General features: G+C 43.4%; 1 protein-coding gene and 3 long non-coding RNA genes across 7 annotated transcripts in view; 3 read left to right on the forward strand and 1 right to left on the reverse strand.

Moving 5' to 3' along the window:
• Positions 1-2,468, forward strand: part of LOC119033807 (semaphorin-4G-like) — a 30,317-nt gene extending 27,849 nt beyond the window's left edge. For both annotated transcript variants that reach the window (XM_037124351.1, XM_037124350.1), the window contains exon 16: positions 1,514-2,468. The gene's annotated coding sequence lies outside the window, so the exon portion shown is untranslated. The remainder of the gene's footprint in view (positions 1-1,513) is intronic.
• Positions 2,469-3,758: 1,290 nt separating this feature from the next.
• On the forward strand, positions 3,759-4,867 carry LOC119033101. Its single transcript, XR_005079150.1, has 3 exons — positions 3,759-4,107; positions 4,184-4,380; positions 4,729-4,867. It is a non-coding gene; the product is annotated as an uncharacterized LOC119033101 (long non-coding RNA).
• LOC119033102 lies at positions 4,854-6,607 on the reverse strand. Of its 2 annotated transcripts, none has more exons than XR_005079152.1 (2): positions 6,449-6,607; positions 4,854-5,051 (listed from the first exon to the last, which is right to left on the reverse strand). It is a non-coding gene; the product is annotated as an uncharacterized LOC119033102 (long non-coding RNA). The 2 variants fall into 2 exon arrangements; XR_005079151.1 differs by lacking the exon at positions 6,449-6,607 and adding an exon at positions 5,330-6,242.
• Positions 6,378-8,191, forward strand: LOC119033100. Of its 2 annotated transcripts, none has more exons than XR_005079149.1 (3): positions 6,378-6,517; positions 6,604-6,909; positions 7,397-8,191. It is a non-coding gene; the product is annotated as an uncharacterized LOC119033100 (long non-coding RNA). The 2 variants fall into 2 exon arrangements; XR_005079148.1 differs by having other exon boundaries at positions 6,604-6,893.
• Positions 8,192-15,395: the final 7,204 nt, after the last annotated feature.

Here is a 15,395-nt window from a genome sequence, read left to right on the forward strand (position 1 = left end):
CAAATCCTTCAATTAAAGAAGGTGAAACCAGAAAATATTTGATATTTTTGCATGAAAAGTTACTGAAACGATTAATTGATTATCAAAATAGTCGGCAATTATCTTCTTTCAATCAAATAATCGGAATTAACTATTTTATCGCAATTTTATCTTTATTTTAGTTTTGCACTGTTTATTTGCCTCATCAGTGTCCTCCTGCTGCCTCTCAGAGGGCAGCGTTAATTAAACACTGGTCTTTATGACAAGTCTGACCTTACTTCAGAAGGAGTGAGAGAAAAGTCAGAGATCTCCTCAGAGATTTACAGTATGAACACTCTCAAGCTCCCAATTATTTCTCATACCCTCAGGCTCCGACTGGGGTTTCGTTCTTTATTACTGTTTGTCAAAACAGAACCTGTCAAGTATGCCCGTAGTCTGCAGCTTATCTGCACATACAGCCGAGAAAATTAATACACCTCCACATATGATCCTGTGGCACGCCTGTGAAACGGCACATCTGATTGAATCTAACAAGCCCGTGATGTCAGGCTGTGAGGCACTGTGCTTGCCGCTGCGGTTCGCTTGAAGAGCTAAGCTTTCTAGTCAGTGGCACTGATCAAAGAAATGAAAGAAGAGGGATGTAGCTGCACTCTTGGCACATTAAAAGCCTTCATTAAAACCCTTTGACCTCATTTCAAAGCACAAGACAAGGTGAACACAACGGCACGATTTTTAATGGGTTTTTTTAATGGTAAGGATTCACATTCCTGCAAAAAAAAAAAAAAGCTCAAAGATATAATATGTAGGAAATCTGCATTTAAATGTCTCAAAATGCTTACTGTTTTGTTGAGTTGTGTACTTACATATCCTAAATGTTTCCAACAATGTTCAAATCCAGACAAAAATCCATAAGTTTATTGATGGTAATCGTGCCTTACATTTGGTTGCCCATCGCAATTTCCAGGATAGGAACTAGACTAAACTTGACACAGATAAACCTTTAAAACATGACGTCATCTATGAATATTGGTGCCAGAGTCACGTCAGATAGATGTGTTTGTTGTTTAATGGTGTATTCACCTCCAACGAAGGGACACCAAATAGCTGGATTACCTCCACAGATCTATGCTGCAGTCAGGTTGATTATTAGGAGAGAAGAAAGTTCCACTTTCAACCATCAAATGAACTGCCAACTTTCTGGATGATTTATCATATCGTATCAAAATCACTGCATTATTCCCTGAGAATTAAGCAATATATATGTATTTTTAAAAACCACAACGTTAAAGAAAGTAAGTCATTTCCTGATCTGTCCCTTTTCCCAGAAAGTTAATGGGGTCTGCTCTGGCCTCTGACCCATCCTCCATCCAAGCTTTGTTGAAATCTGCTCAGTAGTTTCTGTGAAATCCTGCTGACAAACCATCCAATATATGGACACAGTTAAAAACACAACCTCCTTTGCGGAGGTTAAAATAAGGGATATTTAATGCCTGACCATTTTCTCCCTATCTCCCTTTGTCTCTTTACTTTGCAGGTCTTATGAGGACAGGTCGGTTTGAATCCTCTTAATTTCATTCCCGGGGACACCATCACCCGACCAGCATCAGATGGCAGGATCGGCTGCAAAGATGTTCTTATAATGAGCAGTGAAATGAAATTCGCCATCATTACTGGACGACAAAGAGCAGGAGAGAAAGAAAGACACAAAGAGAGAACGAAAGAATGAAAGAAAGGCTGGATAAGGGCTACAGTGTGAGAGTCTCTGCACCTCCAGCTCTGCTTCCCCGCAGCTGGAATGAAAATTGTTGTCTGCAGTGTCTCACCGAGTAACGTTTGTTCTCCTGTGTGTGTGCAGAGAGCGTCCCTGCATCTGTATGATTCACACTAAAAGTCTAATGACCTTTTTCTCACTCTTGCTGCATGAATTATTTTTCAACACTGCTGTTCTTTTTTCAAGTCGAGTTAACAGGAAGGGTCACTGTCAATGAAAAGTGCCAAGGTTGGTGTTTAAAAAGTGCTTTGTGAGCCTGTGTTAAAAAATATTTTAAAAAAGAGGCGTATTTATTTTGTAATTTTGTACATTGTGTTTTGAAGTTCTTGTTAATGTCTCTGTTGAAGTGCCACTTGTGAGACGCCGTCCTTATGAACAGGAAGGTGCCCGTGTTGCACAAAATGTGATAAATAGGAGCACGGTAGCCAAAAGCATGCAGAGGCTGCACCAGCACCACAGAATTTAATATTTATAACCTACTAATGGGAGGAAAAATACACTAATCTACCTATTCAATATAACCTATTAATTAGGGATCATTCAGCTTTTCTGTCACTGTAATGTCTGAATATTAGTTTTGAGCTCTGTTTGCATGTTACACCACGTTTGTGCACACAGCGAAATCCAATTCTTTTACTAAGCTAACACAAAGAATAACAGGGCAGTGGGTTCCTTCACATATCAGTCATAACGAGCTCAAATAAAACTTTGTACTTCAGCCTCTTCCTCTCCTCGTCATTATTGTGCTTATTTCACATTCCACAAAGGCAGGTAGATGAAGCTGTTATGTTGTGTCTGAGAGGAGGCCGAGCGGAGGAGGTGTATGCGTCGTCACTGGAGTTCCTGCAGCACAGCCCCGGGGCTGTAAAGCAGCGCGGCACACAGTGGTGGGGAAAATGTTGCTCTGCCCGGTGAGGTGGACGGACTGGTTCAGATCCAGCCGGAGTGTCTGAGGACAGTTTTGTTGACAAAACCCACACATTCGCATGTCCCGCGTCTTGTCAGGGCACGACAAGAGGAAATGTTACCTCAGCTGATGCCGCCTTCACAAAAGAGCAGCCGATTTAACCCGAGCCTTCTTATTTGATCTTTCAGAAATGCCACGCTCAATATATAACACAGATTTTCCCATCATCCCCGTGACCTTCTCTAATGTTCCCGGGTGAGGGCAACGCCCGGCTTTCAGACAATGGCTGTGTTGTTATAACGTATTACCAGCAGCACGACAGAACACCCATAAACAGGGCAGCCGTGTCATGAACACACAGACGAACGCAGCCAAGGGGCAATTTGTAAAGGTGCCAGGTACCTGCCGTGCGTACAGCCTGACATGTGATTAACAATGGTTGGTCTGGTATTTACGTAATGCTGCCTTGGTTTAATCTGGGTCAACAGGAAGCTTCTTCTGCCTCTTGACTGGCAGATTGTAATATGTTAAATTGATGCATTAGAATGTGTAGAGGACACACACACAACACACACACATATTCATATATTTAGTATAAGACAGGTGTGTGGATGACTGCACCACCAAAACAACCATGACAGATTACTGTCTTATTTACATATTCAATCTGTAGAATAGCTGATTGTTGAGTTGTTGTTCCCGTCTCATCAAATACCTATATTATGGGTCGGTAGGTCATGCTGGCCACCAACGCAAAGGGAGTCAGTATTGTCAGTATTTGACGAGTTGGGAATGAAACTGAGCAATTAACTATCTCACAAATCACACCTTTAACAGGAGAAATGAAGTAAATGAAGAAGGCAGTGAAGGTTGAGAGGAAGTGTTCTGAATATTCATGTTCCCCAGAGAATGAATCATAATGGTGATTTTAATTCTCGTTCCACCATAATGACCATATTATATATGGATATGAAATATAACTATTAACCATTATAACTGACTATGGCCTAAACACTGTAAACATGTGCTTGGATCCATCTCAGGATTAATCATCACTTTTGTAACCCCTCACTTTTTCCCCCTTGCACCATCAACTCAAAATTCAAATGTACTCAGTGTGTTTTATAACTCAAGACGGGCAGATATCATTAAATTCGCATCAGCTGCGCTTTACCTGTAGTGCTAATCACCAAATATTGGCACGCTAACAAGCTAAACAAAGATGGTGATGAAGGTAAACATTCCACCTGATTAGCATCAGCGCTTCAATATGGTCATTGTAGTAGGAGTATGTGAGCATGGCTGCATTAGCATATAGCTTAAATGCACAATATGTCATTCTTCCACTTGAAGTACTGGTTTGTTTTTTCCTTTTCCCAGCTTCTAGTGATCAAAAATGGGTGATCATCCGTGACGAGGGGGTTACAACCAGACATTTTTCTCACTTACGGTATCACGGTAATTGCAAAAATATTTGTGGGAAAGTGATTCTAATTAATTTGTTGAATTGATGCATCTCATTGCAGACTTGCTTCCAAGGAGCTCCTGCCAATGAAATGATTTGGTATTTAGCCACCTAAAGGTTCAGTGGTTCACGCTGGAGAAAGATTGTTCAGACCAAACACCAACAACAAGTCTGTTCACTGAATGCTGATGCTTTCGATGGCCTAGGGATCAAGAATCAACTTCTCCAGATTTGTCTACTGCACCGTTAAGTTCAGAGGTAAGAGATAGAGATAAGGTGTGAAGCGTGATAAATGACCTGCCTGACTCCAGCTCCAACAAAAATTCCCATTCAATTCATCGCTGTCCGACTTTAAAATAAAACACAGGCCAATAAATAATAAATGTACAAAAACAACAGTAAAAGTTAAATGTGAAATGAATTAAAGTCAACATTGTTGCCATCGTAAATACAGTGTAAAATGTAATTTTAGTCATTTAAAACACTATTCCGGCATGCTGACTGCAATTTATATGCCTGCGCTATTTATATAGCACTCCATCTGATGGAAATAACCTGCCAGGTGACTTAATCTGATTAAAACATCTGTTCTATTCCTGGACTCAGATTTCCATCTCAGAGAAGAGATGATTTCAACAGATCTTCCCTTTATTCCTCGCGAATCCGAGCTGTAAATAAAGGCCGTCCCAGGAGAGACGGATGAAAGGGCTCTCGGTGACAGCTGATAATAAAAAATAGATTTTAGCTCACAGACATCAATCACACAACCAAGGTAAGCTTCAGTGAGACGGGGTAGGAAGTGTAGGAATCTTATTGGAGCGGCTGATGCGTACACAACTCCTCTTGTCCCTTCCATTGTGTACTCGTGCATTATCCCTCCTCTGTCTCGTTCATCCTCATTTCGTGCTCGCCAGCGAGGGTTCGACAAACTAAAAGAATGAAAAGGCACACCTTTAGAGAAAGCGAAATCACAATCGCACCGATGGAAAATACAGTGGAAGAGATCAGAAAGCAAAGTCAGCATGACTCATTAGCACTGGTGAAGGACGAACAGAGCTCTGACAGGACTTTCCACTGATTATTGTGCAACACTCTGCTTTCTAACAGGGAGACAGTATCACACAGAACTGAGAAACACCGACTTTAAGGTTTGATGCCTCATGTTTGAGGTCATTTTTTTTTAAACATTCTCTTTCCCTCCACCCACCTATGAAAGCTCTATCATATATTCCCAGAGTTCTTTGCTCCCCCTTTTGATGTTGGTCATGTCAGACAGACGGATGTGGTATTAAGAGTTTTGACAGTCCGGATGTTTTAAGAGGATTGAGTAGAGTACAGTGCTGCTAATCGCCGGAGCCAGAGTCTTCTTTAAGTCCCTCACTTCAGTCTCACGTCAACGCAAAAATGAATGAACAACTAAGAGCGAAACCCAAACGCTGTGTCCGTTCAGCCTGCGCATTTGGTGGAAACACGGACGGCGTTCAGCCATTCCTGTGTGCGGTACAGTCAGCGAAGTGGCGGGCCCTCGTTTCCACTCTGGGACACTTTTTGTGGACGCCGCCATTATGGAAAGCCTGTCAACTGAACTGACAAAGGGAAGCTCGGCACTTTTCTTCCCCAAAACAAACAGATAACTGTTGCTGGTATCACGCAAACAACCCCGGCTCCTCCCAGACCGGTTGGACGCCAGAAGAGCCACGCGTCTCTGCCGTCACACACACACACACACACACACACACACACAAGTCAATCGGCCCTTTATCTGCTTCCTCCACCCGACCCGACCGGGTCTCGCTGTCCGCCTGTCACAGCTTCCTCCGACATGACACATGCCTGTCAAAACGCAGACAGGTCGGCCGGCATCCGCAGATGAACCTGCGCAGGAGTTTCAAGTTTTTCTCCTTTCCTGGAAGCCGCCCACGACAATCTAGGGTTAATCACAAGAGATTAAAAGGATTCCTGGCATTAAAAGCATAGAGGTTATATTGTGATGTGAGCTCCGCTGAATAAACAACTGCGGGCTTCCATTGTAGATGCCTGAGCAAGCAGCCAATTCTTTCTCAGATTTCTTTTTTTTTTTTTTGGGACAGCAGCCAACAAAATCAATAGAAAGGCAGCTTTTTTCAAAACAAGTGCATTAAAAGGTTTTCTGTGCAGCAGCAGCAGGAGGAGGAGGAGGAGGAGGAGGAGGAGGAAGTAACAGGAGGAGGAGGAAGTAACAGGAGGAGGAAATTAGAGTTGTTGCCACCTGTGAGGGCACAGACACACCTGCTTTGATTGTGATCCGGTGACACACACAGACACACACACACACACACACACACACCTGTTGTCTCTGCCGCATGTTTTTCTGATATTTCACCCACGCTCCAGATAGATGTTTTGACAGCAGCAGGTTATCACAGTTTCACTTGAAACCTCCTGACTGATGACACAAAAACTGGCTCTCTCACATGTGATTGTGCTCCTTCTCCTTCTCAGATTTGAACAAACACATCTCAGGTGACGTGTGCCTATGCAAAGAGGATTCACACAGCCCAGCGGGGCGGGCTGTTGACTCCAGTATCCCGGAGAGGCAAAGACAGAATGACTGATCTTCGACCTTTGGACTTGAAATATTGACAGTGTGTCAACATCCTCCGGCCCGGCACATGTATCTCGCTCGACTTTGATGTTTGGAACTGGTCTGAAGGAGGAAAGAACTGGTTTGTGAACTGAGCCGTGCGGCATGTTGTGGTCGAGCGTGCGTCACGTCAGCTGCCTTAATCAATGTGTGTGTTCAGTAAGGTGTGTGTGTGTGTGTGTGTGTGTGTGTGTGTGTGTGTGTGTGTGTGTGTGTGTGTGTGTGTGTGTGTGTGTGTGTGTGTGTGTGTGTGTGTGTGTGTGTGTGTGTGTGTGTGTTATGCACCGACTTCCTCTCTGGACTCTGCTCTTACACCCTGACGTGTTTCATTCTCACACCAGTGGCACCACCTAGTGTTTCTCTCTTCCCTGTAATGTACTTCTGCTGTTTACCACTGGAGGTCAGAGACACTCTGCTTATAGAAGAACCCTCACATCCCACCCTCTCCTGTGCACACTCAGTATAACTCCTCATTTCCCTCTGACTTATCACATCTGACCATATGCCTTTTACACATTTAATCACATATTCCCTGTTTGTCTAAAATGGAGCAAAAGGAGAATCTGAAGGAGACAAAACCCCCCCCCGAAATGTAAGGAATCTAATAGTGTTTCGTGTAAGTATGTGTGTGTATGTATTTCTGGTCCACAGGCCAGGCTGGATGACATCTGGGCTGAGGGAGCAGGATTACCTCGCTGTGTGTGTTTGATGGATTGACGAGGGCCCAAGCCGCCTCAGTCACTGATCAAAGTCTGTATTCAAACCTGAATGGAAAGCTTGAGGTTCCTTGTGTTTTCCCGATGGGGACAATGAGACTTGAGGTGTTTCCCCTGATGGTCCGACTCCCGCTCAGCCGTCCTACGGTGCAAACACGAGCCCATCTGGCGAACTTAAGCAAGCCTGCGGGCTGGTGTAGTTGAGTCAGAGGCCGACCTTGACACAGCAAACCTGGCATCAATCCTTCATGTCAGCGAGCACCCAACCAACCTGATGAATGTGTCACCGAACAAGAGTGATGCTGAACTCCTGCCAGCTCCAGAGGCGCTGTTCCCCCCCCCCGCTGACTGCGGCCCCTGACCTTCCCATGTAAAATTAAAACGTCCCCAGAGGGAATGCAAATTTTAAACAGTACATTAACATAAAAAACACATCAGTGTCAACCGGTGGAAAGTAAGAAAAAAGCCATTTTGAAAGGGTAGAAAAACAGGCTGGATGTTTTTTGTCTTGTCAAATATGAAATTAAGGTCAAAATGCTGACTGCTACTTAACAGAGAGGCATGTTCTTTTACTGAACAGCAGCCACTTCAGTCAAAAGTGACAAGTTTTGTGATTTTATATGGATAACTGCTTATTAAAGGAAGAAAATATAAAATCAGGTGAAATTATGAAATAAAACGTCATCATTATGAGACAAAAAAAGTCATAATTTTGAGGTAAGAAGTCACATTTATCTAATGATTTGACTTTTAAACTCATAATTATAACCTCATGATTTCTACTTTCTAGCTCATTATGACTTGCCTTGGGAATATATCTATATTTTTCCCATCACTGAAAAGTTTGCTTTGGATCCTCATACTCTTAGCCATCATTATGAAGCTAATGTTGATTCCACAATATGATGGCTATTGAATAACAAGCAATCTGAATCTGAATTATTAGATCTGAATCTGTAATGTAATAAATAACCACAGCTGTCAAACATGAAAAAAACCCCTAATGCTTAAAGGATAAGTTCACATAAAAATGTTTATTTTTTTACTCACCCTCATGCTGATGTGAAAGTCCTTTCAAGGTTTGTGACGGGGACTTGTTTAAACACGCCTGGGTGCATTATGTAAAAGAATGTGCAAAGTTACTTTCCACAACTGAAAAATGCAAAGTAGTAGTAAGACTGAGCGAACTGAATCAACATTCATTCGTCAACAATTAGCAAACATGAGCTAATTACAGCCACCGTTTGTCACACCAGGCCAAGCAGGCTGTTAAAAGAACTGAAAAAGGGGCCTATACGGATAAATTAATTTGCTATAAAGTTTAACCTCATTTGTAGCGTTGCACGGCTGCAGGACAGAGTGCAGTCCCACCGCCTGCTAACGCGATGAGAGGTTACATCGGTGGCTGGTTAACTGACCGGAAAGCTCTCTTGTTGAACAGTGGGCAGCCTCCATGCATAAATTCAATCTCACAAGCAGAATATCGAATCTCTTTCAAATTGGTATGAGTGTAGCACAAATAAAAAGAACTAGACACACACACACACACACATTGAATCTGTCATGGGTTCCCAGGTCTTGTTTCACTGAGTGTGAAACACAATCAGCAGCAGGAAGGAAAGGCAATTTCAGGCTTCAGCGACAAGAACACTTGTCTGTATTTCAGTGTCATTCTTGTTTAGGGTGGATGGAGAAGTCAGACACAGCGTGCGTGTTTGTGTGCACGCGTGTGTGTGTGTGTGTGTGTGTCCGTGCACACGCTCACGAGTGTGTGGATGCATGAGTGCGCGCGTCTCATTTCTGCTGACTAACACCATTTCCCACCTCCTTCCATCGTCTATAGGCAGCACATATTTCCAGTGCTGTCTATATGTCAATACTCTGTCAAATTATGTCACTGGAGGAATCTCTGCTGCACACATTAACACTGATGGTGAGCAGAGAGAGCGTGCTAGACTAACAGTCAGAGAGTTCCCTCTTCTGCCACTCTTTTGCACTGAAGCACAAGTGTTTTTAAATATCAGTACCAACTGATGCGATCATGGTAACCTGACCCATAATTCCACAGTGCCACAACACATGAACACAGTACATGCCTTTTTTTTCCACAGGGCTCCTGAAAAAAATAGCATTAAATGATAATTCATATTTTCCTCAATCATTGTAGTTTATAAATTTCATGGCACATTTAAAGAAAACTGGAGACATTTTCACTTCACTGAATAAACAAAAACTGATTATACGCATGAAAACAAAAGTCGACTGTCAAACTGGAAAATGAGTGACTGTGTTTGAACTCAAAAACACTCTCCTACCTGCTGGCTATTTAGATTCTCCACTTCACCTGACCTGTACAGGAGCACTGTGCCCCCCGGTGTCACCTCTGTATATTTGGCCCCAATGCAAGATGGGTCTTATAAAGCTTCAAACCCCAGAACCATCCAGAAGTGCATGTGTGTCACTGATTGCTGCAAACCTTAAAATGTGGCATGAATGAAAAATGAAAAAATAAAATCTGTTGCCTTTTGGAAAGTGGAACCTGTTGTTTAGGTAAAAGTCCATGCCTGTCCTCCCCTGCTCAGGCAGTAAGAGAGAGACGAAATGTTCTGGCATCCCAGAACAACTTATCAACGACAACTCCATCAACAACGGGCAGATCCGCCTGCTCTGGTGCCTTCCTCTTAAACGACGACAACACTTGCAGGCAGCATCAAGGTTTCACTACTATTTACTATTATGTTAAAAAGTGCATTTCCTGTTGAGGAGTTCTGTTTGATGAAGCATTTCCATCTAGTCATAGAGGCTTTTTTTAAATCAGAAAAAATAATGTTAATAATAGAAATAACAACACTGACCAAATGCAGAGATTCATGGTTTTCCCTGGACAGGAAGGGTATGAAATGTAATCTAACAAGTAACCAGTAACTGAAGCTGTAGGTGAGTAGAAATCACAGTATTGGCTTGTGTGAAGTAGTATCTTGAATTGTACTTATGTACTTTGAGCACTTTTCTCAATTTGAATATCGAATTAACCTGAATCTATTAAAACTCCCAAATTATAGATGTGGGAAATAAATGCTTTTTAAACTACGCAACTTGAAAACAAGTAAAATTTCGCTGAGAGGAATTCAGATATAATGAGTAATGAGTGTGACCCTTGACAGATGAGTTGCGAGGTAAAATCATACGCTTTACATTCTGCTGCGCTTACATTTCGGCGTCCAGTATTCGCTCAAAATGCTCCGAGCAATCGAAAGTCAGGTCACCTACAGGTCGGTATCGACTGGCTGTACTCAGAAGGCTGTGTATACGAGCAACAGCTCCAGAACAAGCGGGCGAGCGGACCTCGAGTTGAGACGGTTCTGTCAGAACAAAAGAAAAAACTGAAATCACGCAAACTTTGGTCCGCAATCAGTGACACACTGATGTTACATCACACACGGACAGCAGAGGACAATAAAGGCAGCAGGGCATGGTTGACACTGACAGTTTGAATACTTTGACTGTATGCGTGTGTGTGTGTGTGTGTGTGTGTGTGTGTGAGTGTAGCAGACAGAGACCAGGCATGAGTGTGCGAGATGGTGCAAGAATGTGTAACTCAGTGTCGAGGGTTATGATGGGGCGGTGACTGGGTTACAGTTACCTTCATGGTTAGCTATACAGTTAAGGGATTTGATGTGTGTGTGTGTTGAGTGTGTGTGTGTGTGTTTAACTGAGTTAGAGGATCCGACTCCAATCCCGGATTAAAGCTCATCTCTCTGTGTTTATCTCCCAGTGGACTATCTGAGAGGCTACAGAGGGGTTTGACCCAGTTAACACACACACACACACACACACACACACACACACACACACACACACACACACACACACACACACACAAAAACTGCGGCATAATATAATGAAGAAATCTGTGTGGGTATTACTGCTTTGGTGATTGATTAACAGAAACAACAGTACCAGGTGTCCAGTCAGCAGGGAACAATTAATGACTGTGTGCGTCAGTGTGTGTGTGTGTGTGTGTGTGTGTGTGTGTGTGTGTGTGTGTGTGTGTGTGCGTAGCAGAGTGAGTTTGCGAAGCCACTTGTTACCTTCACCTCAAGCTCAGTGAAGCGTGTTCCTGTGAGATCTGCATTGCAGCAGTCGCTTCCATCTCTGCTCCTTCCTCCCCGACATCGTCATCGATACCTGTTCGAACAGCCCGTGAGGCAGTTAGTGCAGTGGCTGATGGGAACAAGCATCATACTTTGCTTTAGGCGGGAGCTTGAAAGCTATCGAGCCTAATCACCAGGATCTGTGTGTGTGTGTGTGTGTGTGTGGGGGGGGGGGTCTCTTACATTTAACAAGCTCTTTGTCCAGATCTTTGTCCAAAAGCCGCATTTCTGATCTGAGTCTGCTTGTTACTGCTGCTTGTGTTTCTTTTAAGCTGAACGTGAAGGTCAGACAGTCTCCGGGGTTGATATTAGTGCAGCCTTTACAGCACTAGAGAGGCTTTTTTCTTCTCTTTCCTTCCTTCCTGATCACGGCTGATGTAAGTTTTAATGGTGTTGCAGTTATGAGCCCAGGGTCGACCCAGAGGCCTCGGTAACAACATGTTCTTTATGCGCTCCCAGGCCTTCTCTCTCTCTCTCTCTCTCTCTCTCTCTCCCTCTCTCTCTCTCTCTCTCTCTGAAATATGGAGTTCTACGGCATGAAGATGAAATGATGTAGTCGTCCAGAGAGGCCACTTGGAGACAAACAGGAGGAAAATAGTTGTGGGGTTCAGTGGAGGACATGGGAGGAGCATGACAAGCCAAATTAGAGTTTTTAGTTTTTTTTAACAAAGTGCAGAGTTCAAGTGGCTGAATTCCCACATGCAAGAAATAATCCCTAAATGATTGAATGCTCGGTATGTGATAAAGGTCACTTGACCTCAAATCGTCTCCAGATTGCCTTCTTTAAAACAAATAAACGAGAGGAGCGAAACCTCCCCTCGTTTCTTTCCATTCCTTGTTTCTGCTCCAGCCTCGCACATGGTAATCTCTTATGTAATAATGTTCCACACACACACACACATACACGTACATTGCTTTGAATTATTTCTCAGGCCCCCACTGTAATAACACTTCAATATTTTTATAGCCTTCTGCTATCAAACGGAGCAGCCCTGACTGACCCTGAGCTGTCGAGAAATAACTGCAGCCTTGCTGTCTCCGCTCGCCGTTATCCAAATCCCCCAGGAGAAGCTCCTGGTTTGTTTAGTTTTTTGGGTTTTTTTTTTTTTTTTCATTCTGATGGTAAAACACGGGCTGTTTAGAGCACACTGTGCACACAGAAAACACGAAATAAAAGAGAGACTAAAAAAGCAGAGGAGGTCAGGGGGAAGAGGATGGATGGGGAGCAGGGTTTAGAGACTCTAAAAACAGATGCTCCCCAGACTCGCCCTGTCTCCCCACATTAGTGCAGTGTACCTGCTCTCCTCGCCTCCTCCGTCAACCCTCCCTCCTCTGGCCTTTTCTCTACCGCTCACATGTAGCTCTTTGCCTCCTGATCTCCCAGTCCCTCCTCATTGCTCTGATAATGCTTTTTTTTAAAAATTTTGTCGCTCGGCTCCGTCCTGAAAGTTTTATCCTGGTTTAAACCTCTGATGATGTGCACCCGAATAATCCAAAGTCAGCCGCTGGCTTTTACCAGCTTTCACTGCCCAGGCGACAGGATAAAATGTGGGCAATTTACACTTCTGCAAACCATGGATGTGTTCACATCTGTGCATATCATACTGACATTTGTGTGACAAAAGCATTGTGGATTAGGAAGTCTGGACATCTTTCGCTTTTAACCAAACCTTTGGATACCTCCAGTCTACCGGTTTTTGTGCCCATAACTAACCAGACTGTGAACACAGTGTTGTCACAAGATACAGTTGAAAACTGAAGGTAAAGTTGCAACATAAAGAAATGCAAACAGGGCCTTGGCTGGATGAAACATTCATTGTCGACATTTCTTCTTGTGATGGTGAAGGATGTGAATGACCTCACTTCATGGCTCCTTCTCCAGCTGTCCACTGACTCCTGACATTTATATCGTCTAACAAATAAAGGCTTTTTTATTGCAAAGTCTCGGGTAAGTGATGGCAATGTCTGTCCAGTCCGGTCTATCTTGTCAACTTTTGTTCAAATACTCATTCACTCTTGGGGAGGAGTCCTACTGACTTTGGTGACCCCTGACTTTAGTGTCGCCAGAAAGTTGGCCCTTTTTCATTCTTAGTGAAATGTCTCAATGACAAGTGATAGCTTGAAATATTTCACAGGTAGTCATGATTCCCATATAATGTTTCCTTATGATTTTGGTGATCCCCTCACTTCTCCTTTAGCACCAGCAATAGACTAATGTGTAATAAGGTAAATGGTCTTGCATTTTTACAGCGCTTTTCCAGTCTACCCACAGCTCAAAGCGCCTTATGCACACACATATTCATAGACTGATGGCGGAGGCTGCCATGCAAGGCGCCAACTGCTCATCAGAAGCAATTTGGGGTTCACTATCTTGCTCAAGGACACTTCGACATGCAACTAGGGGAGCCGGGATTCGAACCAGTGAACCGATCACTAGATGACCCGCTCTACCCACTGAGCCACAGCCACAGTTAAAGTGTGTGGAGATGGATGAGGAATCCAATGTTGTACAGACTCAACAACTCAACAACAATTATGAGATTAATTGCCATCCACATTCCCTTCAGGATCTGATTTGTCACTAACAACCTGCAAAACTAACACTCAACTGACATTCCCATCAGCCTCAGCTCTACTTTGTATCAAGAGCTATTTAACAGACATCAGCATGCTAATGCGCTAAAGTTATATGGTGAACATGGTTAAACAGCTCAACGGTATGTGATCAATAACTTCTGACTCATGCCAGGTCAAAGGTCAGGGTCCGGTAGAGAACATGGACTCCATTCAGTCCCGGGCTCGAGCCTGACACCTCCACTTGAAGGACTGTCTCCCTGCTCTGTCATTACAACACACACAAACACACTCGCCGCACGTCTTTTTACTGTGACAAACAAATGACTCACGCTGAGTTCAAGGACCCTGCAATGACAACATTTATGCCTCCAGTTCAGATATACTGTAGCATTAGCTGGGAGGACACTGCAAATGACTCGCTCTGTGTGTGTTCACGCACATCTGGTGAGTGTCTGGAGACGGTCACACTGTTTGCATCACCTCTGCCAACCCAAACATCTCGACAGCCGCTGATTTAAACTAAGACCCCTCGTATTGTTTTTTTTGTTTTTTTTCCCCCACACAGTCGCACATATGTCTGCACGCGATCTCGATTTAAGAAATATTTTGTGAAGTTTTCTTTGCAATATTGTTCTCCTGCACGGGAAACACAAACTCCTCCGTGTCGATCTTCACACATGCGTCGATGCGAATAGGCACGGAGATGATTTAAGAGTTGTGCTGCCCTGCAGCCACGCCCTTGACCTGTTTTGATATTGGAAACATGCTGGTTAGCTTGAGCAGTAAGTCACCCGCCATCAACATGTCACTGTCTAACCTTCAGCACATCCAGTAATGAGAACACACTCAGGCACATGTCTTGCAACTGCAACTGCAATCTCATAAAAACATTCAACAGTGAAAACCGTCAAAAATAATATAGCAAGCAAACTGATGTTAACGGAAAGCCAGGGGAAGTTTTGTAGTCCACAAAACATTTCTGGAGCTTCACAGCAAAACAGTATTGCAACATTCCCATCAACAACTGACGTAGATGGGGACTTGTTTGAAAATGTAGGGGGAAAAAATGACGTTATGATATTTACGCCCTTTTTTAAGCAAAAATCTTCACATTCTGTTAAACAGCTGAAGCAGATGGGGACTTGGTATAAAAATCATGAAAAATGACCAGCATCAAACGGCTCCATACACTCATTCAGTGTA

This window comes from Acanthopagrus latus, chromosome 15 (genome assembly GCF_904848185.1).
Source record: "Acanthopagrus latus isolate v.2019 chromosome 15, fAcaLat1.1, whole genome shotgun sequence".
In the NCBI taxonomy this organism is placed as follows: domain Eukaryota; kingdom Metazoa; phylum Chordata; class Actinopteri; order Spariformes; family Sparidae; genus Acanthopagrus; species Acanthopagrus latus.